At 42.2% G+C, this 24,770-nt stretch overlaps 1 long non-coding RNA gene across 2 annotated transcripts in view; it reads right to left on the reverse strand.

Moving 5' to 3' along the window:
* Positions 1-24,770, reverse strand: part of LOC137635199 (uncharacterized) — a 38,191-nt gene that overhangs the window by 10,887 nt on the left and 2,534 nt on the right. The window contains exons 2-3 of one of the 2 annotated variants that reach the window (XR_011042608.1): positions 13,516-13,881; positions 10,579-10,691 (exon numbers count right to left, since the gene is read on the reverse strand). This is a non-coding gene — a long non-coding RNA (uncharacterized lncRNA). Of the gene's footprint in view, positions 1-10,568; positions 10,692-13,515; positions 13,882-24,770 lie in introns of both variants that reach the window. The other variant, XR_011042607.1, reaches the window with a different exon arrangement.

Below are 24,770 nucleotides of genomic sequence, written 5' to 3' on the forward strand. Positions count from 1 at the left end.
TCAATGGCAACAGGGAACCTTTAGCACATGTCAGCTGTTCACCTGGCGGGAGTAAGAAATGTGGTTGAGAATGATATAACAAGGACACCTTCGTGGGAGTCGGAATGGTCCTTGGCCGAAAAGTTATTTAATGGGACCTGCCAACAGGTTCCGGGTCTCCAAGTAGACCTATTTGCCACGGAATCCAACCACAAGCCACAAGGTCATGTGGCCCCCAACCTGGACCCTCTGGCCTATGTCACAAACGACACGTCCATAGATTGGAACAACTGACGGTGGATTTACCCGATTCCACCTTTAAACATGTTAATGAAAGTCCTGGACATGCTCAGGACTTTCAAAGGTCAGATTGCCCTCATAGCCCCGAATTGGCCCAATGCAACTGGTTCCCTATCTTGGTGGAACTAGGACTCCGACCTCGGCGGATTCCCGAACCAAGTTGGCACGGATGGTACTATCTCACAGTGTGTCTGCTTCCTCACAAGTTCAGAGTGCCTTCACTTTATGGACTATCTGCGATTTGCCGCACAAAGAGATGCTGAGATTGACCCTTTTAACAGATTGTTCCTAGTGTCAGGTATATGAGATTCTACCCTTCGGCAATATGATTCTGATATAAGAAAGTTAGCCAATTTCTGGGAGACTCAGAGGTTCGGACGCTGACTACGAATCTGGCAGTTACCTTTTTCAGAACTTTCTTGGAAGGAGGCCTAGCCAATAATACTATTATGCACCCTGTGGCCGCGGGGGCATAAAAACAATTAGAATAGCGCCAACGTTATCCCTGCGTGTCGTAAGAGGCGACTAAAAGGGACGGGACGAGGGGGCTGGGAACCCCCTCTCCTGTATAAAAATCCTACGAGACATCAACAAAAATGTTTCATTTGTTGATGTCGGCTACTCCCCAAAATTGGTGGAAGTGCCTTTGGTATATGTATGTATGTATGTATGTACTATGATTAAAGCTGCTTTAAAGAAAGTTTTTCCGATCGGATTCAATATTAATCTTACAGATTCGTATTTTTCGTCTATTCCGTCAGCTTGTACTAGACTAAAACCAGTAACTCGCCCTCACACAGTTTCATGGGTTTTAAATGATATCCTTGATCTAGATTCTGACTCTGATATTGACTCATGCACTTATATAGCGCTTCTTAGGAAGACGTTATTTTTGATAAGTTTAGCCTCAGGAGCCAGAATATTTGAACTCTCAGCATTATCTAGAGAACCTAATCCTATTGACTTCTTTCTTCCGGTGGAATTTTATTCGCTCTAGATAGAAAATTCTTGGAAAAGAATGAGAATCCACAGAAGATTGTCCCCCTTCCACAGGATCTATCTCTGTGCCCAGTTATCACTCTGGAAAACTATTTAAATTGAACTTCTTTAAAGTCTTCAGGACCTTTATTAGAGAGGATGGAGGAACATTTCCCTGAAAGGAATCAAACAATAGATTCTTTATTTTATTAAAAGAACCAAGCCGGAATCTGTCCCACATGCCCAAGATATCCGGGCTGTAGCAACATCAGTCAATTATTTTCGTCACATGAATTTTGGAGGATTAAATAGATATATTGGTTCCTTCAGATTTAACACAACCATTATAACAGGGTCCTATCTTCATATATATTTTCCCTCTTAGTGCCTTGTCTCCTATTAAGGAGCAGGGTGACACCTGCCTTCCCTTTTCCCCCTACCTTAACATTGACCTTTATTTGGGGTGTTATTAAGAAATTGGTATGTTGAGGATTTTAGTAAAACACTCTTATTTTAATTAGTCTATTTTTGATTCAGTTCCTTAACTTTTTGTGTATTTCCAAGCTTATGGGACCAATTCTCTGTTACTATTTCACAGAGCGACACAGGTTGAGCCCAGAAAAGGGATTTTGACGAAGGAAAAATCTATTTCTGGGCGAGGAACCTGTGTCGCCCAGTGAACCCTCCCTCCTTTTTCCTCACCCTAGGCTGGCCCAAGCTTGGGGTGCTAATAGGAATGACGGGAGAAGGATAGGTAGTGGTAGTGGTAGTGGTGGTGGGGGGGGGGGGGGTGACAGTAGCTGTAGAGAACAACACCTCGTAGTAACGGGGAATGTTGAGGAGGGAGAAGTGTAATTGGAAAGGGACCTCTGGTAGTGGTTTCACTCGCCCCAGTTTTAATACCGACACCCTATAAGGGTGAGTGAGCTGGGTATATTCCTGGCATTCCATGCAACTTTTTTCTCTGGTATATTTAGCAGTATTTATACCTTAGAAATGGTGCTTTGAGGAACATTTCACGGAGCAACACAGGTTGAGCCCAGAAATAGGTTTTTCCTTCGTCAAAATCCCTTTTTTCACCCTTGCATAATATACTAAGAATATGGTTTTGGTGATAAAAACATGCCACTATATGTAGTAAAGTTCATAGCTTTTTCTTAGTGTTAATTTTCCATTTTAGGCATTGCCTTTTAATTTGTTTTTTCCCATTATAACACATTAGTTTTTTCCTTTAAAGAAATATTCATTTGTAACTTTTTGGGTCAGGCTAGCAACAAACAAACAGACATAGGTAAAATCCCAAATTACTTAAAACTTTTTGATTTGTTTCTACACAAATACAAACCTTCCTTTAATAGGAGACTTAATCTTAGGAGGGAAGAACTCCCTATAACCAAATTAACTGATTTACTTTCCAGGGAAATATTAAAGTAGTTCAATCATGTACAAGAGCGAAAGTCATGAAGAAACAGCATGCTCTCTGTAGGGAAGAGATGAAGATGCTCTTGAACCCATGGACAGCTGGATTCTCGGTACTGACCACGAACTTATGAACCAAGGCGATGGAGATAATATATCCTCAAGAATGACTTATGACACAGGCCAAAATATACAATCTCCTACCTACTTAGTCAAGGCTAGGATAGTCACGAGGCAAGAAGCCCTATCTACCGCTCGTCACCTGGGTTCGAGCAAGGTAGATTGAGGGACCTGGAAACTCCTGAAATATTCCTGCAGCTTGAGCTCCCTATAAGCTCCTAAAGAGTGTAGACCATTCTGGGAGGAGTCTAAACCCAATTCCCAGTTGAAAACTGGTATTGAGGGGCAAGCAGAATCTTTTACCATGAAGATTGAGGAGCTTCCCTGATGGAGGAAGAAAGAAAAAAGCTGATCTGGATGACATCGGTAAGTGGCCGGTCGGGAAAGATCAGTCATGCTAAGCTTCAATGTTGTTTACCAAATGCTGAGTAATCGGCAAATCAGGAAAATTGGCACAAAGGAGTAAACGTCTAGAATTCCAATGGGTGTTGGATGGCATCCTTAAATGCTGCCGACAAACGGAGACTGGGGAATATGGGAAATTTCTTTTTCAGCTGAATGGCAAGCCGAACGATCGATGGTGAAGACCTAACGTAAGAAGCCTTTCTGCCACGCAGTGATGTAGGAATCACAACTGAACCTTACATTGAATCCCTGTCAACTCAGAGACTTTGGTAGAACAGTCTCTTGTCTGGGTTGATCTTTGCAAACATTCTTAACTTGTTGACGACTTCCCAGAGTGCACCTGCTTGATAAAGGTCTGTGAAATAAGCTCCTTGTAGATGTTAGCCCCAAATGGAAGCATTGCCGTTCATCAATACTGAGTTCTTTACCAAACTCCTTTGGATAGCTTGCAAAGTAGTAACGCTGCATGCGTTGCCTGAGGGAAGAGGACATAATCGGAACGAAACACAAATGCACGACCCCAACAAAAACTTCAGTGCTCGTGAAAGGCAGGTCTAGTATCCCTTGCAAGAGACGAGAATGATCATATCTTCCTTTTTCACCAGTATTGTAGACAGGGAATGCTAAAATGAAGCAGATGGCAGAAGTTCTAACACGAAAGTCATTAAAGAAAAGGTGCGAGAGATCCAGTTACGAATGTGTTATACTGTATTGAGTGGTGTCTGACAAGTGCGTAGAAGACAGATCTCGTAGTGACTAGTCATACCAAGACTGTTCAATTGGTGACGGACCAGGTGGAAACTGACGGTGATATGGAGGGCCAGGGTCTTGGACACTATGTGCAATGTGATCGTCTCCTTAGAGATTATGTTGTGGTGGGATCAATCAGCTAACAATACTACGTTGGGGCTGCTCATTGATCGAACGCTCCTTCTGTTGGGTTGTCGTCACTGGAACTCTCCAAAGAGGGAAGGGAAGGATGGCAGTGCCTATCATCCTGCATGAAGGTGCAACAGTCCAGTTTGGTATGAGACCAAATAGTGATGGCAGACATGTAAACCCCTATATAATGAACCAAAAAATACGAGGCAACAACATACTAGGATCTGCACCTGTGGTTGTCTCAATGTTCTTTGAAGTCTCTGTGTCACTAGGGTGTCCTGGAAATGTCGTGTTGCAAGAGGTACCAGGGCAGCTGCCAATGTCTTGACATAGCACTGGCAGCATTAGCGTATTACGTATACACCGACACGTACCTGCTAGTAGGTTAAGGCTCGGCAGCAGGAGAGGAAGAAGATACAGGAACAGTCGAAGATGATCGTCCAGGAAGTGGGAAAATAGGGTGGTGCCCTACATACGAGATATGAGCCCTCAAGCCCTCCCGGTAGGAGTCACACGTACTTGACCCTTATCAATCAGTCTTCTTGGAATTCTAAAAAGATGAACAGCATCAAAAACCCTCTCACAAAGATGAGGCTGAAGAGAGGGAAGAACTCTAAGTTTGCCTTCTACAGGGTCATGCAGGCCAAAGACAACACATACAGAGAGAATAGACCTATGAAGAAGAGCACAACCAGGTGATAAGTCCTGAGTGCCTTGACAGTGAAGGGAAGAACAAGGGTGATGCCCTTACCCTTCAAACTTGGCAGCAACAAAACCTCCTTCATCCGACAGAAAACAATTATCGGGATTACGTTGTTATCGTCGTCACAAGGCCACATAAACAAGGGAATAAACTGCAAACAGGACTGCAATCTAATAAGAAAGAGAATGTGGATATCTCCAGGTTGCACAGACAACTGTATATAGTTAACGGGGAAACAACTGCAAATTTTCTCCTGCTAAAACTCCCTCGAACACGATAGTCAACAGATAAGTTACCAAAATATAAAAGCAAAATATAAAAACAGCCAGTTGAGGGCAACTGCAGTATTTCTGTACTATCCAGCAGTTGAAAAGAAAAGTGGGAGCTCGTTGGACTTTCAGGTGGGGAGGTTTTACCAGCAACCCTCCAGCTAACTAACGCCATCTCACTGTTTTAACGGCAGTATCCAGCTTTGCTGAAAACTTAAAGGAAAAGGGTTTGTATTTCTGTAAGAACAAGCAACTGTAGTTTTCTGAGACTGAACACCACAACCCTACACTAAACATAATCTAATTTACCACTGACTGAAACATATCCATTTACTCTAAGAGGCAATACAAAGCAAATACTTCCACAAGGCTTATTGGTCAAATATCTTAACATTGTATAAACTCAATCAAATGACTAAATATGGGAAAACAAATTCAGATAGTGATTTCTCAACATAAATTCCTTAAATGCTTCCCACTGAGATCCCATACTCCAACATAATACTGTTTACAAAAAAAGATTTTACTGATTTAATTATGGATGAGTCTTTAAGAGAAAATTTAAAGAAAGGCTTCTATTTAACTCTAAAAATTACAGAACAGGTCAAAATAAATTTGGAAATAATTTGTATTTTTCCTAACATACAAACCTGGAGCTATTTATAGGGCATTACTTTCAGCAACGCTGAAAACCAGCCGAGACAATTTTAGTGAGGGATAATTACCCCATCCGCTAGTTAGCGGGAGGGGGTTGGGGTAGACTGGCTAACCCGCTCACTCACACCTGTCGGTTGAGTAACCTCTTTTGCTTTCTGGCAGGACTTCTAGGGGGACAGGGTGGTGGGCCAATTTGTATAAATAGCTCCAGGTTTGTATGTTGGGAAAAATACAAATTATTTCCAAATTTGTTATTTGTTCCGACACAGATACAAACCTTCGCTATTTATAGGGTGCCTTACTCTTAGGAGGGAGGAAGTTCTACCAACTGGCCTTGGTCATGACCCGGGGTTCCTTCTAATTGATTTTGATCTAATTAGTAGGAACCCTACCTTAGCTAAAATCAAAGTAGTTACAAGGTAACTCAATGATAGCGGCCTGCAGAAGCTTGTGTGAGAGAGACTCGTGGCTTGTCTTTACGTAGGAACTCGAGGATTCTAAGACATATCCAATACCCTCCCTCATGAGGTATTGGTGACGTAACAAAGTATTCATTCATAGTCAGGAAGCACAAGGGAAACGAATCTTACCTGAAGAGGGGTGAGGTCAGCTATGCTTCGGTCTTGCGGAGCTGTTTCCCCAGGGGGGGAGAAGGAAAAAGAAAGAAGTGAGCCAGACATTCTTTTCATTCACCCCAAACTAACCCGGGTAACCTCAGCCCTCAACCCTCTGCTACTTGTCCATCAAGGAGCCTGAGGCATTAGATCACTTGTTGTGCGGCCAACACAGGACGAATGGAGAAGGATTCCATTCTCCTGTGGGTTACGTCTTTTAGGTAGTAGGCTGTGAAGGTCGTCTGACGCTTCCACACGCCCGCTTGCAATACCTGTGCCACTGAAAAATTCTTCTTGAATGCCAGAGACGTTGCAATGCCTCTGACATCATGAGCTCTGGGTCGGTTGGACAGAGGAGGATCTGGACATAGAGCGTATTCGATTACTTTCCTTAACAAAGAGGAAATAGTATTCCTCGTGACCCTCCTCTTGACCTTCCCCGTGCTGACAAAAAGTGCTCGTACACGGGGGCGAGCTTTTGCTGTTTTTCTTAAGTAACACCTCAGACTTCTTACTGGATATAGTAACAGTTGGTCTGGATCTTCGGTTACAGAACGAAGACTCTCTATCCGAAATGGGCCGAACCTGGAGTCCGGCACACCCATTTTTTGAGTCTTAGCTACAAACTCAGGGACGTAGTTGAGGATTACTTCCCTCCATCTCCTAGAGTGGGAGACATCAGCAGATAGACCATGAAGTTCGCTGACTCTCTTGAGGTGGCGATCGGAAGCCTGGCGTAGTGGTTCATAGGGGAAGCCCTTCAGAGACCTGAGGACCCGAACCACGTTCCAAGGGGGAGGTCTTAGCTCTGCCTGGGGACAAGTAAGCTCGTAACTGCGTATGAGCAAAGAAAGTTCCAACGAGGAGGAAATATTGAATACAGTAGAATCCCGGGGTACGACGTCCCTACCTTACGTTTTTTTCACGTTACGGTGTGGAATACGATGTTTTTTCGTCCCCTCGTTACGACATTTACCCTACTTTATGGCATCGAATTCCAAAATTCAAACTTGGCGGTTTATACGCGTACGACTGTGCGAGTCACTCTCCTACCACCACGCTCATACGTCACTGCATACGTCATTAAGAAGCTGGTCTGCTATTGGTCGGCGTCACAGCGTCACTAAGATGCCGATACGCTATTGGCCGAAATCCCTTCTACAACGCCTGAGAGAGATGCTGCCTCAGTCTCTCTCTTTGTTAATCGTGCGTTCAGTTCAGATTCTCGTGTGCGTTTCGTAAAGACTTAATCTCGTGTGAGTGCTTGCGATATCGTATTTTTTGTGCATTTTAGTGCTTAATTCCAACTTTAATTCGTTAGCCATGGGTCCCAGGATTGCTAGTGATGTTAAAGGGAAAAGTAAGAAGATGATTACTATGGAAACGAAGCTGGAGATATTAAAGAAATACGAAGAAGGCATGTGCATGGGGCTTGTTGTCGATGAGGCTGACGTCGATAACCTTATCGAGGTGCACAGGGAGGAGCTTTACGACTGAAGACTTGAAGGAGTTGGAGGCAATGCAGTTGACCATCATTCAAGAAGAGCACAGCTTTAGTGGTGGCGAGGACACGGGGGAGACTGAAGAAACGACATCGGCAGAAATAAGGGAAGCTATCGGTTGGTATGACAACCTTAAGAGATTCATTGAAAAAAAAACACCCAGAAAAACTTAACACAGGTCGTCTTCTGGAGTGTTAATGACAAGTGTATGAGTCATTTTAGAAATATTTTGAGGAGTCGTCAGAAACAGGCTTCTTTGGATAGATATTTCTCCAAAAGAGAAGTGTCAAACAGCAAAGATGATAAGTGATTCTATTAAAAAAGCTAAAAAAGAGTAATTTTTCAAGTTCTAAAAAAAAAAATCATAAAAAAAATTTCAAAAGACAAAAATAATAAAAAAAAGCATTTTTAATTTTAAGTGTTTAATAGTAAGAATAAATTTATTATTAAGTGTACATAACATAATTAGCATTGATACGTTTTTATATTTACGGCCTCCTTCCCCCTCTGCCTCCACCCACTACCAGCTCAAGTCACGTCACTCCAAAGATAATAAAATTTAATTTTTCCTTTACAGTACAGTATATAATTTCTATTTATACGTGTAATGTTATTTAATCATATACTGTACAGTACACGTATACTATATATAAGTATACTGTAGTACAGTGCTTACTATACTATACTATTTTGTTACGTATAAATTTTCAAGGTTTTTACCTGGGGCTTTGCACGCATTAGCTACTACTCTATTGCCCGCCATACGACATTTTCACCATACGATACCAACACCAGAACGGATTAATGTCGTATGGCGGGGGTCTACTGTACAAACAAATAGGTTTTTAAAATGTAAGCAAGTATATTGAGAGCTTTGGAGCACTAATGATATCTTCTTTAAATGACAACAGATTCCTTAAACATGTGCTGGAAACTCGCTGTGAGTTAGCGCTCGCCTGCCCACCTCCCTAACGCTTAGTGATTGGACTTCCCTTATGAGAATAGGGTCTATGGACCGTAGCAGTGTGGGTAAAAGCACCCTCACTCGCCATGGCTTTAGCCGGAGGTTGGTGAAAATAGCTTAGTGCGCACCTACAGAAAGGAGGCAAACAAGGCAGAGCTGAGCTAGATACTAGCCGGCGCATACTTTGAAAAGGTTCTTGCTCGTGAAAGGGAGAAGCCCGAGGCACATGCCAAAAGGACCTGGCTTAAAATCATGAGGGCAAGGAGCAGGAACCTTAAACAGCTACATACCCCATCGTCGTCTTGCTCTGAAAACTAGTCCAGCACATTTCCCGAAGCCCAGTTGGGGCAACCATTCAGGCGAGGAGGGACTATCACGAACGAGGATGGCGCTCGCCACCAGATGGTAATGCTCGGTGCTTTGTATGTTGCGAACCCTCCGCACGATGAAAAAGCTCACCATAACACAAAGTCATTTTCTGGGTTTTCCCCAGCAGGATCAACCAACTGCTAACCCCTACGAGTAGGCCTACTAGTCTTCAAATGTTTTCGTTTGTCAGCCGAAGCGGGACGAACGAAGGGTGGAAGAGCAAAACCAGAGGATGCTAAAGCTAGAGCACGAGACGCTCTTTTGGTGCATTACCCCTGGAGTCTCAACTGAAAAAACTCTAGTCAACCCCTGGGGAGGCAGCTCTGCACTTCCACTGAGCCCTTTACTGCAGAAACTCAAAAAGCCGTTCCTTAAAGGGGATACCCAGGATCATCAAGAAAGCCAAAAGATGACTTAAAACTTCAACGGAGACGTGACTCCCTACAACCGAGGGTGGCGCCACTTAACAAGGAGAAAATGCATTGTCCTCAGAACTTAAGACTTTTCTGGGGTCAAACCACTATCACTCTTACTCAACCGTTCCCATGAAGAAACCAACTGAGAAGTCAACAAGGAGGGAACGAGGAATTTGAGACAGACTTAAGGACCTCTTCGCCTTCAGGCCCCGACACATCACAAGGAGACTCCCGCAAGCATCAGTGACCTCTGCACGCGGGAAAAATGGCATGAAGATCCGTCTCTAGGCCTAACATGAAGATGCAGCAAGGGCGACCTTCCACACCAGGACAAACCTGCATCATGAAACCTCACGATACACACACCTGATAGGGAAAAGAAATCAAAATTTCAAGGAAGTTTGTATTTTCCTAAATAAGGGTTAATGGCAGAGAAAGACAGAACTTCTGTTCTCTACTGAGCAAAAATAAAAAGCGATGTTATACCACCAGTTTGTGCGTGAGTATGGTGGCTGATCTAACACCAGCTAACTAGCGGTGGATGGTTATACCTCGCTAAAAGTTTTCTGGCTAGTTTAGGCTTTCGCCGAAATATTTATCCTACTGTAAATAGCGAAAGGGTTTGTGTTAGGTGTTGGAACAAAGAAAGGCTTAAAGACCTAAAAAAAAATTTGAGTTCCCCTTTATTCTATTTTACTATACCTTCAAAAGATAATGAATAAAAAAGTATAATCTAGGTTATAGCTACGCATGACCCTTACTCCTGATTTTCGCAACTACTGTCCATTACTTTTACTTGAATACTATTCCATGGCCTAGAGACCTAACGAGCAAGAATTAGTAATAATAATAATACAGTAATAATAATAACAATAATAATAATAATAAATGTAAAATACTGATGATTCAACATATATAGTGGGGTCAGTCAATTGAGTCAACATACAAAATCTGCTTCTATAACTTGCATCATCTCGAAGTTCCATCCTACCAATATCTACCCATAGCCATCCTCCCACATTGATCCGTCTGATCAGCTGATGCTCCACATTCCTCCTCCACATCACTGGCGTGTTCTTGGCTCTCTTCATTGGCTCTCCTTCTTATTACAGGTCTGTAAGTACAAGTGCCATCAATCACATTACTGTCCCGATTTGGAGATGGTTTTCTTATATGTAAAGAAACTGTGAAAACCTGTTATGATAACCATTTGATTAGACTTTGTATCAAAATTGTTGTTCATAATGAAAATTTATTACATACTTTTAATAGGCTAAACACTTTAAACTCTAAAAGTTAAAAGTTTGAGCTCCTAATGTCACTTAGTAATTTCATCTCTGTCTAAAACCTCACTTTCTTATACTTTATATGCAAATTACTATTTTTCACAAGATATAAGCTCAATTTCAATTATATTTAAATTCCAAATTACAATTTTCACACTTGATTTGTCACAGCAACTTGTTAAGTGAATACAGCACTCCAAGTTTAATGTATAGCCTGAAATTTTACAAGTGTTACCATTCAACTTCAATTGCATATAGTATTGGGTACCCACAATTCAACTGAATATATTTTAGAGAATGATTTTTGATTCAGGATGTCCTTACACATTGAAATGAGTTTATAAAGTTCTCTAAGATATGGGTCATATTCCAAAATACTTTCTCTGTCAATCCCTTATACTACAGCTTATAAGTTTGCAAGTTAAAACATTCGAATGCTCTCTCAAAAATACTTTTTCACCTGTGTTTCATCTCTAACCTAAATCTTCCTGCCGAAACAAAAGCTGGGCTTAACTGTATCCTCAGTATTTAGTGAGGAACCCTCCTCCAACAGTCCCTATACACCTAGGATGAAAGCCTTAACTGGGAAGTCACATGACACCCTATATAACGAGCCCTCCATAGATAGTTACCCTGCCACCCAATAATGATAATCCCTACCGGCACACTCACCTGACACCATGGATAATACAGCCATATGGACACTCACATGCTGAACGATGAGCCCTCCCTACATAGTCACCTCAAACCTTCAACGATATGCCATACCAAGACGAAAAAGATCTCCCTGGAAAGTCTCACTGACACAACAGATAGAACCTCCCTGGACAGTACCCCCCTCCCCTTAAACACCCAGGATGATATATCCTCCCTGGAATGTTACCCTGACACTACAGGTAAGCCCCTCTGGAGAGTTTCCCCAGCACTTTAATCTGTAGGCATTCCCTTAATTGTTGTTGACAACACACTAAATGATAGGCACACATTGGATGTCTCCCCAACAATCTAGATGATAACCCCTCCCTGGAAAGTTGCTACAAACTTTTCGGCAGATAGATCATCCTTGAACATTCTCCCCGACACCCCATATGATAAATAGGTCATTGAACAGTTGCCCTAAAATATACCGGAAGATGTGTCATTGCAATGTCTCCACAAGCCTGGGATGAAGTCATCTTTACATAATCTACCCAACACCCCGCATGACAAGGAGAGTCGCCCCAAACACCTGGATTATTTATCCTACCGGAACAGTCATTCCTAACTCCCCTAATGATAGGTTCAATATCATTCTGGTATGATTCCTCGGTCAATTCCTTGTATTTTATCACTCAGGTTTGCAATGCTAACTTATTTCTATGATTCCTACACTAAATATTTTAGTTATAGTTTTAATACTGTATTCACAAACCAAAATAATTCTCTACTAAATCAGTGTTAGTACAAAATCTAGATTTAATCTGAAATCTGTCGAGGCAACAGTATTACGGCCAATTTCGCATCGAAACAATAGCCGTCACATTCCCTATACAACCCTGCCTACTGCAGAATACCATTACCCTACAGTTCAACCATTTAGTTTGTCCTCATGTACATAACAAGTACATTTCCAACTTGATCTCATGTGGTATCGTTCAACACTTAACCTTGATGAGTAAACCCTCTCCGAACATTCAATCCCAACACCTCTGATGATAGGCCCTCCTTGAAGTCACTCCCAAAACCACATATGACATGTCTTCCCTGGACAGCTTCCTCGTCACACGAAATGATAACCCCTTCCTTAACATTCACTCCTAACTCCCCGGATGATATGCCCTCCCTGAAGATTCACTCACAACACTCCAGATGATAGGCCCTCCCACAAAAGATGCCCCAACAATCCGGACACTAATGTTCTCCATGGACATTCTCCTCGACACCCGAAATAATAAACCCTCCCTTGACATTCACTCCCAACGCCCCCATATGAAAGGCCCTCCCTGGACAGTTCCCCACAAACACTTAGGATATGTCCTCCCTAGACAGTTACCACAACACTACAGATGAGCCCTTCTGCAGAGTTGAGCAAAAACCCTAAATTGCTTTCATAAATGTCACGCCTTTTTGTGCTTGTGCGACATCGCCTATTGGAAATGTCCCTGGCTAGCGTTCTGGACGGGTGACTGAGTCCCCGTTCATGCTCGACAGTTTCTTGTATACAGTAAACGGAAAAAATTTCCTCATTCATTGCCACCTACACCCAAGGTGATATGCACTCCCTGGAAGTCTCCAAAGCACTGCATGAAATGTTCTCCTTGGACAGTGACCTAAAACCTTCCTGGACAGTCTCCTCATCACCCAAGATGATAAGCCTTCCATGGACAATTTCCACAAACACCCGAGTGGATAGATCATCTTTGGACATTCTCCAAAACACCCACACAATAAGACGTATTAGGGCAGTCGCCATAAAAAATGGACTATTTCTCCTCCTATGGAAGTCTCTCCCAACACTCATAATTATACTGTAGGTTCATTACTATTCTACAATACATCAGTCAATTCCTTGTACTGTACCATATTTTTGGGTTTACATTTTTTAAACTTCCTAAAGTAATCTTTTAAGTAAAAGGTTTAATACTGTACTAACAAAAACAAAATAGTTCTTACCTATTAATTTATGCACAAAAACTGTGCTTAATCCAAAATCTGTCGTCGCATTCCTTATGCAACCTTACTTACTGCAGTTACTTTTTCCCTGGAGAAACAAATGTCTTCAACTCTGTTTATTTTAAGTCCTTGTATGTTACTCTGGCATTCCCATCTTGAGCTTATGTAGAGCGTTTCAACTATTTTTCTTGATGGATCTTAATCTGGCACGATTCATTTCTTGCTTTCGTCAATCTCCAAGCTATAGATCTCGTAACAAAAACCTGCCAAGATGCTGGTACTGCACGCAGTTACGATTCGGCAACATGCTACCAACTGTTGCTAGCTATTCCCTGCCTCCAAGTTTTCCAGACAACCAGACTACACCTGAAATGAAATCCTTTTAGAAATTTCCTTTTAAGACATTTCATTTTTGGAGGCTGCAAAAGATAATGCGTCTTATACACAGAGCCCTACAATTCTACTGTCCATATATAGTTGATATGGTACAAATTTTCTCAATTTCATTCTCAAGCCGAAATAACTTCTCCCAGTTGCAGTTTAGATTTAAATTTCATTCCTCAGACCAAAAAGTTTACCTTCTTCATTACTTGACATTCTACCCGATTTATATCTGATCATTTCAGGAAAAACACAGTATTGACATTCCACTTCACATGGACCTTTAACCACTATATTATTTCTATCATCACATGATTAACCCTTTCACCCCCAATGGACGTACTGGTACGTTTCACAAAACTCATCCCTTTACCCCCAATGGACGTACTGGTACGTTTCACAAAACTCACCCTTTAACCCCCAATGGACGTACTGGTACGTCCTTGCAAAAAACTGCTATTTACATTTTTTTTGTATATTTTTGATAATTTTTGGAGAAACTTCAGGCATTTTCCAAAAGAGTGAGACCAACCTGACCTTTCTTTGACAAAAATTAAGGCTGTTAGAGCAATTTAAAAAAATATTTATTGCAAAATGTGCTTGAAAAAAAAAAATGCCGGGGGGTTAAGGGTTGGAAAGTTCCAAATAGCCTGGGGGTAAATGGGTTAAGGTAATGCGTCAAGTACGATCCAATTGACACCTAAAACTTTCATACGATTAAGGAACTGTTTTTCCAGTTTTATTCCCTGTTTATCCAAATCCTCAAGGCCTCATCCCCTATCATGTAATAACAATTATCATAAATTAGTGCAGCTCCTCACTTTTTTCCAAATACTGTACTGATATCAATTATATTTGTTTCCTGAAAATACTTACCCTATTCGTCAATAACGGGAAACTATTTAGCCATCACAATTGATATAGTAAAATAAAGTTAGTCTTTACCAACTAATCCTCTGAAAAATTTGAAGGAGAAAGGTCAGTCATCCACCACTTGATGTAAAGTCCATCCATCCATATACCAAAGGCACTTCCCCCAATTTTGGGGGGTAGCTGACATCAACAAGAAACAAAACAAAAAAGGGGACCTCTACTCTCTACGTTCCTCCAGCCTAACCAGGGACTCAGCCGAGTTCAGCTGGTACTGCTAGGGTGCCACAGCTCAACCTCCCACATTTCCACCACAGATGAAGCTTCATACTGCTGAGTCCCCTACTGCTGCTACCTCCGCGGTCATCTAAGGCACCGGAGGAAGCAGCAGGGCCTACCGGAACTGTAAAGTGCCTATGAAAATCTGTCTTAATAACATTTTACTAATACTGTATTAAAGTTCTTATTTATAATCAATATTTACTGCATTATAAACTTTTAATAGTCAAATCACTTATGAAATTCTAACGTCCCTCCTGATTTCAGCCTTATTCTCCACAAAATATAAACTCGATTTCAATTCTACTTCAATTAAAAGGAGTTTATGGGGCCACGCCTTGGAACGACCAAAGATCGAGGAAAAAATGTCTGAAATCGGCTCTTTTACAAGGGAGTGATCATAGAATAAAATATTAAATTCACTAGTTTTGTAAATGCTTGTCCCAATAAACTACATACTAGGACAGGCTCGCGATCGCCAGAAAATAGAGTCCAAGGAGGAAGCCTGACTTCCGACTGAGGGCAACTGCGCTCAAAACTTTGTACGAGGAGAGATAATTCCAATGTCCTCTATGTTGGAGAGGGAAGGACCATCCATCGAGGAGTTGCGAAGCTTCACAGCTTTCCTCCTAGGTACCTGCTTCTGGAATTTTGAGATGACGGCATACCGCCTTCTCAAAACACAGTTGACCCACTGGTTGAGTACACAGTGGGTCAGGAATTCCAGCGCCCTGGGGCCCGTGAGAAGAAAGGCAGACACTGCTTCCTTCTTCTGGTCAGTGGAAAAGTCTTCATTCCTGAAGAGGTAACTGTTAACTCACTTCAATATGTGTTTGAAGGATTCAATGCTCTTCATGCAGTTCATTTGTTTTTGGATTTTGTTATTGGTGGCAGAGGAGAGGAGCACCGGTGGGAGTGATAGCTGCGTACGGCTACCATTAAAATTGTCTTAGAAACTGACATCAGACTTTACTTTGTCCTGCCACATTGATCTACAATCTTAACAATTGGTAGCAGAGCATGGTTTGTAGCAGGTGGAAGGACATTAAAGAGAATTAAGAAGAAAGGAGACGAAGAAAAGATGACCATGTTATGTGACTACATTCAGGCCCGAGTGCCGGTCTTCGAAGAGACAAGTTATGATAGCTGGAAAAATGAGTTGAGGGCATGGGTGCATGTCAACAATAAAAGAAACAAGCTGTGACACTTGCCGCATCATTCCCAGAAGGAAGCGAGGTGAGAAGCAAGGTTTTTCAAGAGGTGGACATTGAGCACCTGGCGAATGATGACGGGGTGCAAGTTTTGCTTCAACACTTGGACAAGTACTGCAAAAAGGACAAAATGTCAGCTACAGTAGGGTCCCGAATTATGCGTGTTCGAATTATACGATTCCCCTTTTATGCGACCTCTATTTTTCAAAAATAAATTTTCTGTATCTGCGAAACTGTTCAAAGTCTGCGAGTCAAGCACTATAAAATGTATCAAATCTATTGTCTTTCTAAGCATATTGGTAGCCCTAAATACGGTGATTTATAATAAATTTTACAAAACAGTATTAACATTACATCTTATTAACATAATTTCATAATGAATAGCCTATTGAAGGATAAAATTCCACATCAACAATGAAATCAACTGTTAACTGTGCGAGTCCAGCTGACAAAATGTAAACAGAATTGTGGTTACGTTCTTGGCAATCATTATCTTTCTCCAACCTTACGATAATTGTAATGGTAGTGTTAATGATGGTATATTAAAGCATTATTTTTGTTTAGTACAGTATATATAAAAGCCTTATTTTTCCCTCCGGGCGTTCAAGGTTTTCACGAGTAGACTGGGTTCGTTTATCGGCAGTGAATAACCTAAACTACGGTAATGAGTCGGCAATATTTTGTCATATTTTAAACAGTACACATTTGATTTGCAAAGATTAGTTTTGTAGAGTAGACGGTAAAATAGAAATATCTCTCTCTCTCTCTCTCTCTCTCTCTCTCTCTCTCGAGAGAGAGAGAGAGAGAGAGAGAGAGAGAGAAATTTGATGGCAGAAATCCTCTCTCTCTCTCTCTCTCTCTCTCTCTCTCTCTCTCTCTCTCTCTCTCTCTCTCTCTCTCTCTCTCTCTCTCTCCGTAAGAAATAAAACCCTAGTTAACATATGGCAACTTGAGTTTAAGAATGAAATTAACATGACAATTGTTAGTTGTGGCGATCAATTTCTCGCTTCAGGAGGTACACGAAACAAAAACACGGCACTCGATTACAACAGCTGATTTCTCTCTCTCTCTCTCTCTCTAGAGAGAGAGAGAGAGAGAGAGAGAGAGAGAGAGAGAGAAATCAGCTGTTGTAATCGAGTGCCGTGTTTTTGTTTCGTGTACCTCCTGAAGCGAGAAATTGATCGCCACAACTAACAATTGTCATGTTAATTTCATTCTTAAACTCAAGTTGCCATATGTTAACTAGGGTTTTATTTCTTACGGAGAGAGAGAGAGAGAGAGAGAGAGAGAGAGAGAGAGAGAGAGAGAGAGAGAGAGAGAGAGAGAGAGAGAGAGAGAGGATTTCTGCCATCAAATTTCTCTCTCTCTCTCTCTCTCTCTCTCTCTCTCTCTCTCTCTCTCTCTCTCTCTCTCTCTCTCTCGTGTTATACAATACTTACAAATAGATGAAGAAACCAAAATCGGTTTTCTTAAAGTATCAATTAAATACAAAACAAAAAAAATTATACCTTGTATACATCCATTTCAATCATAGCTTAAAATACGGTATCCGATTTCGTCAGCAAACCACTATTTTTTAGGAAACACCATTCTATTCCAGAAAATTTTTACTCTTTAAATAGTCAATTGCACTATAATAAAACATGTACTTGGGTTTTTAAATTTCGGGTGTGTTTTAAAAATCGAGTATTGCTGACTTCTTTTTGTTTTACTTTTGGCTGTGATTAGATCAGCTGATGTCTAGCTTCCGCTCTCACGAATATGCGCGTACGAATACGTTAACAAAGAATTGTTTACACCATTTCTTAATTTATTCAAACCATCAATACAGTTAATATTACATAAGGACCAATGTGTTATAAACTATATTTATTGTTTAGTACATTTAAAACCATCTCTCTCTCTCTCTCTCTCTCTCTCTCTCTCTCTCTCTCTCTCTCTCTGTCACATCGAACGTAATAGCGGTAACCTAATTGTTCGATGACTTTAAAAATAGGCCTAATACTTTCTTCTTTTACCATTTTTGCATATGGTTTACCTAACTGAAGTTAGGAAAAGTATTTTGGATATGGAAAGGACAATTATCTTTCGTAACAGTTTAGAATTATCGTAAATTATCATTCTGTCATTAGCGGCAGTTTGCTATTGTGGATTAAACGCATAAGGAAAAAAAAGGTTTCCAGCTTTGCTACGAATTTAGGAATTTATATGGATACGGTAAGCAAAATATTTGTAATAACATAATGTTTACTAAATGTTTGTAATATCATTAGTTATCACTTTGATCATGTGTGTTTAATGCGTTCGTTTGTTTATTATGGTCGAAGATGAAGCGTAAACAAATGGAAGGTTTCCGTTTCAGGCGGCGTCATAAAGAAAAACATTATATAAATGGCATTCACTTCATTTATTTGGAAGTTCTTAGAAAAAAAATCTAAGTAGAGCATTGGCAATAACAAAATCAACATATAATCAATATTGGTAAGATTGCTGTGGATGCAAAAACTAATCTATACACAGATGTGTAAACGCATCTGTTTCTTTGTTATGATCAGAGATAAACGTAAACAAAACATTGGTTGTCGTTTTCAATTGTGCTTTTTGGCGTGTTTAGGAAACGCATGATATAAAATCGCCTTTATTTTGATAATTTTGGATTTTCAATCATACAACAAAAACTAGTTTTTAGAGTGATGGTTTTGCTATTAACCAGTTATCTTAAACAATAGATATGACAAACATTAAAATTTGTCTGTATTTTGGGTCGTGTTATAACGGGAAATATACAGTGTTTACACCCATCCTGGTTGTAATTTTAACCATTTTTCAAGTTATTAGAACTTTAAAGTATATTAAATATTTAATTTATTTACAAGAACAATTTGATATTATAAAGAAATACAGTACAGTACAAAGAAAGTAATGGAAAAGGGTAGTAAACACGTTTGAATAAGCAAGTTGCCGGTTGCCATGGCCAAATGTAATTATTTCTGTTAGTTTTGTGTTTCGAAATCTGCGATTTTCCATTTATACGAGGTCATTCATTGACCAAATTCTCGCATAATTCGGGACCCTACTGTACATATGAGGCAAAGACCAGATTCGACACATACAAGAAGGGGAAAGAAGACACTTCGGAGAAGTACATTTTGGAGTTTGTGAGGAGAAGCGCTGTTTTTTGAGAAGTACAAAGTGATAATACCAAAGTGCATTTTGGCCTTCAAGTTAATAGACAATGCTGGGCTAAAGGGGAAAGACTGAGACAGATAGTGTTGACAGTAGTGTCTTTCAGTGAGCCGGATAAGATGTTTGACCCGATGCACCAAGAATTTTTTTGTGAGTCACGAAGTGTCGTCTTTGGGAGGAGTGTCAGGAAATAATGCCAGTGTGACTCCTGCTGTAGTAGTGTAGTCTGAACCAGTGTTTAGCACAGAAGGGGTAAATGTTGTTACGCAGTCAAAAGATTGTAGAGGATTCAGGGGAGGCAAAGGAAAATGAAATGTGGCAAATAGTGAGGAAAATAGACAGAGAATCTATGCTGATAGATTTGGCAATGTAAGAAAATGATTTATATGTGGATCACAATACCACCTGTTTCCTGCATGTACAAAGAGAGTGTATGTTAACTAATCTCTCTTGGAGAGTTCGAAGAGCATGCCCAAACCATCTCCATCTACCACTCACCATGATCTCATCCATGTGTGGCACTCGAGTAATCTCTTACAGTTTTATTTCTAATCCTGTCCTGCCATTCAACACCCAATATTTTTCTGAGGGGTCATGAACTTGAAAAAGCAAACCACGAAGAACTGAAAAGTTAGAAGAGTTTACGGGTATAACTCAGAAAGCACCGCCAGTTAGGTGGGTGGTAACAGAGAAGAAAAATAACCAATTTGTAAGTAATATGTTATTTTTATTAGTAAAATAAATTTTTGAATATACTTACCCGATAATCATGTAGCTGTCAACTCCGTTGCCCGACAGAATTCTATGGAGGGATACGCCAGCTATCACAATACTAGAAGGGGGTGTACTTACCAGCGCCACCTGTGGCCAGGTACTAAAGTACTTCTTGTTGACACCTCCTCAATTATTCCTCGGTCCACTGGTTCTCTATGGGGAGGAAGGGAGGGTCGATTAAATCATGATTATCGGGTAAGTATATTCAAAAATTTATTTTACTAATAAAAATAACATTTTTCAATATTAAACTTACCCGATAATCATGTAGCTGATTCACACCCAGGGGGGTGGGTGAAAACCAGTGTACAAGATTAAAGGATAGCTAAGTATCCCATATTTCATATAACAGTTATCTCAAATAACAATGAAATAATAAGTACCTGGTAAGGAAGTCGAATTGAACCGTTACTCTGCCCCTTTTTTAAGTTCGTCTTCCTTACTGAGCGCAGCGTTCCTCTTGGAGGCTGAATCAACCCAAAGGTGCTAAAGTATATAGGGTTGCAACCCCTACTAAAGGACCTCTACAAAACCTCTAACCCAGGCGCTTCTCAAGAATGAATAGACCACCCGCCAAATCAAAAGGATGCGGAAGGCTTCTTAGCCTACCGTAACAACCCAAAAAACAACAATAAAAGCATTCAAGAGAAAGGTTAAAAAAGGTTATGGGATTAAGGGAATGTAGTGGCTGAGCCCTCACCTACTACTGCACTCGCTGCTACGAATGGTCCCAGGGTGTAGCAGTTCTCGTAAAGAGACTGGACATCTTTAAGATAAAATGATGCAAACACTGACTTGCTCCTCCAATAGGTTGCATCCATTATGCTCTGCAGAGAACGGTTTTTATTAAAGGCCATCGAAGTAGCTACGGCTCTTACTTCGTGGGTCCTTACCTTCAGCAATGCAAGGTCTTCCTCCTTTAAGTGAGAATGGGCTTCTCTAATCAGAAGCCTTATATAATACGAAACCCCGTTCTTGGACATGGGCCTCGAAGGTTTCTTGATGGCACACCATAAGGCTTCTGACTGTCCTCGAATAGGTTTAGACCTCTTAAGATAATATTTGAGAGCTCTGACAGGGCAAAGAACTCTCTCTAGTTCGTTACCTACCATGTTGGAGAGGCTAGGTATTTCAAACGATCTAGGCCAAGGACGTGAAGGAAGTTCGTTCTTTGCTAGGAATCCGAGCTGAAAAGAACATGTTGCAGATTCGGTCGTGAAACCAATGTTCTTGCTGAAGGCATGAACCTCACTGACTCTCTTAGCTGTTGCAAGGCAGACGAGAAAAAGAGTCTTGAGGCTAAGGTCCTTGAAGGAAGCTGACTGGAGAGGTTCGAACCTAGATGACATAAGGAACCTTAAGACTACGTCTAGGTTCCAGCCTGGAGTGGATAGACGACGCTCTTTAGACGTCTCAAAAGACTTAAGAATGTCTTGAAGGTCCTTGTTGGAAGAAAGGTCCAAACCTCTGTGGCGGAGAACTGAAGCCAACATACTCCTATACCTTTTAATCGTAGGGGCTGAAAGGGATCTCTCATTCCTAAGATGTAGAAGGAAGTCAGCTATTTGGGTCACAGAGGTATTGGTAGAGGATATTGAATTGGCTCTACACCAGCTTCGGAAGACTTCCCACTTAGATTGGTAGACTCTACGAGTGGAAACCCTTCTTGCTCTGGCAATCGCACTGGCTGCCTCCTTCGAAAAGCCTCTAGCTCTAGCGAATCTTTCGACAGTCTGAAGGCAGTCAGCCGAAGAGCGTGGAGGTTTGGGTGCAACCTGTCTACGTGAGGTTGACGTAGAAGGTCCACTCTTAGAGGTAGAGTCCTGGGGATGTCGACTAGCCATTGAAGTACCTCTGTGAACCATTCTCTTGCAGGCCAAAGGGGAGCAACCAGCGTCAGCCGTGTCCCTTCGTGCGAGATGAATTTCTGCAGAACTTTGTTTATTATCTTGAACGGTGGGAATGCGTAAAGGTCGAGATGGGACCAGTTCAGTAGAAAAGCATCCACATGAACTGCTGCAGGGTCTGGAACAGGGGAACAGTACAGCGGAAGTCTCTTGGTTATGGAGGTGGCAAACAGATCTATGGTAGGTTGACCCCACAAGGTCCAAAGTCTGTTGCACACACTCTTGTGGAGGGTCCATTCCGTGGGAATGACCTGATTCCTTCTGCTTAGGCGATCTGCTGAGACGTTCATATTGCCCTGAATGAACCTCGTGACCAGAGTGAGGTTGAGACCTCTTGACCAAATGAGGAGGTCCCTTGCGATCTCGAATAGGCTCCTCGAATGGGTCCCTCCTTGCTTGGAGATGTAAGCCAAGGCTGTGGTGTTGTCTGAGTTCACCTCCACCACTTTGCCTAGCAGGAGGGACTTGAAGTTCAGCAGGGCTAAATGAACTGCTAGTAGCTCCTTGCAGTTGATGTGGAGCAATCCCTGTTCCTCGTTCCACGTTCCCGAGCATTCCCGTCCGTTCAAGGTCGCACCCCAGCCCGAGTCCGATGCATCTGAGAAGAGATGAAGATTGGGGGTCTGAATAGCCAACGATAGGCCCTCCCTGAGAAGGAGATTGTTCTTCCACCACAGGAGAGTGGTCTTCATCTCTTGGGTGATTGGGATAGAGACTGCTTCGAGAGTCGAACCGTTGTCCCAATGAGCTGCAAGATGGAATTGAAGAGGGCGGAGGTGGAGTCTCCCTAGCTCGACGAACAGGGCCAGTGATGAAAGGGTCCCTGTGAGACTCATCCACTGTCTCACCGAGCAACTGCTCCTCTTCAGCATGCTCATGATGCACTCTAGGGCTTGGCTTATCCTGGGGGCCGATGGAAAAGCCCGAAAATCCTGACTCCGAATCTCCATTCCCAGGTACACAATGGATTGGGAGGGAATGAGCTGAGACTTTTCTATGTTGACTAACAGACCCAGTTGTCTGATTAAGTCCAAAGTCCAGTTGAGATTCTCCAGACAGCGACGACTCGTGGAGGCTCTCAACAGCCAGTCGTCTAAGTAGAGGGAGGCTCTGATGTCCGATAAGTGTAGGAATTTTGCTATATTCCTCATCAGATGAGTGAACACCATAGGAGCTGTGCTTAGGCCAAAACACAGGGCTTGGAATTGGTAGACAACCTTTCCAAAAACGAATCTCAGGAAAGGTTGGGAGTCTGGATGAATAGGAACGTGAAAGTAGGCATCTTTCAAGTCCAACGAGACCATCCAGTCCTCCTGTCTGACCGCTGCTAGGACCGACTTCGTCGTCTCCATCGTGAACGTCTGCTTGGTGACATACGCGTTGAGCGCGCTGACGTCCAGCACCGGTCTCCAACCTCCTGTCTTCTTGGCCACAAGAAAGAGACGGTTGTAGAAGCCCGGGGATTGATGGTCCCGGACTATAACCACTGCCTTCTTCTGCACAAGTAGCGACACCTCCTGGTGCAATGCTAGCCTCTTGTCCTCTTCTTTGTAGTTGGGAGAGAGGTTGAAGGGAGATGTGGTCAGAGGTGGTTTGAGGCAGAATGGAATCCTGTAACCGTCCCTCAGCCAACTGACAGACTGGGCGTCTGCACCTCTCTTCTCCCAGGCTCGCCAGAAGATCTTGAGTCTGGCTCCTACTGCTGTCTGGAGATGCGGAGAGTCAGTTTTTTCCTTTAGATGTCTTGGAGCCTTTCCTAGACTTGCTCCTGTAAGAGTCTGGACGGGAGCTTCCTCGGCTGGGGGCTCTACCACGAAAGGGCGGTATGAACCTCGTAGCAGGGGTATCAGCCACTGGGGAGCGATAAGTCTTGGGGACTGAGGTAGCAACCTTAGACTTACGAGCCGATGAGGCTACAAGATCGTGTGTGTCCTTTTGTATCAGGGCAGCAGACAAGTCCTTAACCAGCTCTTCGGGGAAGAGGAACTTCGAGAGCGGAGCAAAAAGGAGTTGTGACCTTTGACAAGGTGTAATGCTGGAGGAAAGGAAGGTACACAGCTGTTCCCTTTTCTTCAAAACCCCTGATACAAACATCGACGCAAGCTCACCAGATCCATCCCTAATGGCCTTATCCATGCAGGACATTAATAGCATGGCAGAATCCTTGTCCGCAGGAGAGGTCTTCTTGCTGAGGGCCCCCAGGCACCAGTCTAGAAAGTTGAACATCTCAAATGCTCTAAATACTCCCTTCAGTAAGTGATCAAGGTCTGAGAAGGTCCAGCAAACCTTAGAGCGCCTCATTGCAGTTCTCCGAGGCGAGTCTACCAGACTTGAGAAGTCAGCCTGGGCAGAGGCAGGTACTCCCAAGCCTGGTGCTTCTCCTGTGGCATACCAAACGCTCGCTTTCGAAGTGAGCTTAGTCGGAGGGAACATGAAAGAAGTTTTGCCAAGGTGTTGCTTAGTCTGCAGCCACTCCCCTAAGATCCTTAACGCTCTCTTAGAGGACCTTGCTAGGACTAGCTTAGTATAGGTGGACTTAGCTTGCTGTATGCCCAGCGAAAACTCAGATGGCGGAGAGCGGGGAATAGCAGAGACAAAGTGGTCTGGGTAAACCTCCCTAAGCAGAGCCAAGACCTTACGAAAGTCA

This window comes from Palaemon carinicauda, unplaced genomic scaffold (genome assembly GCF_036898095.1).
Source record: "Palaemon carinicauda isolate YSFRI2023 unplaced genomic scaffold, ASM3689809v2 scaffold100, whole genome shotgun sequence".
In the NCBI taxonomy this organism is placed as follows: domain Eukaryota; kingdom Metazoa; phylum Arthropoda; class Malacostraca; order Decapoda; family Palaemonidae; genus Palaemon; species Palaemon carinicauda.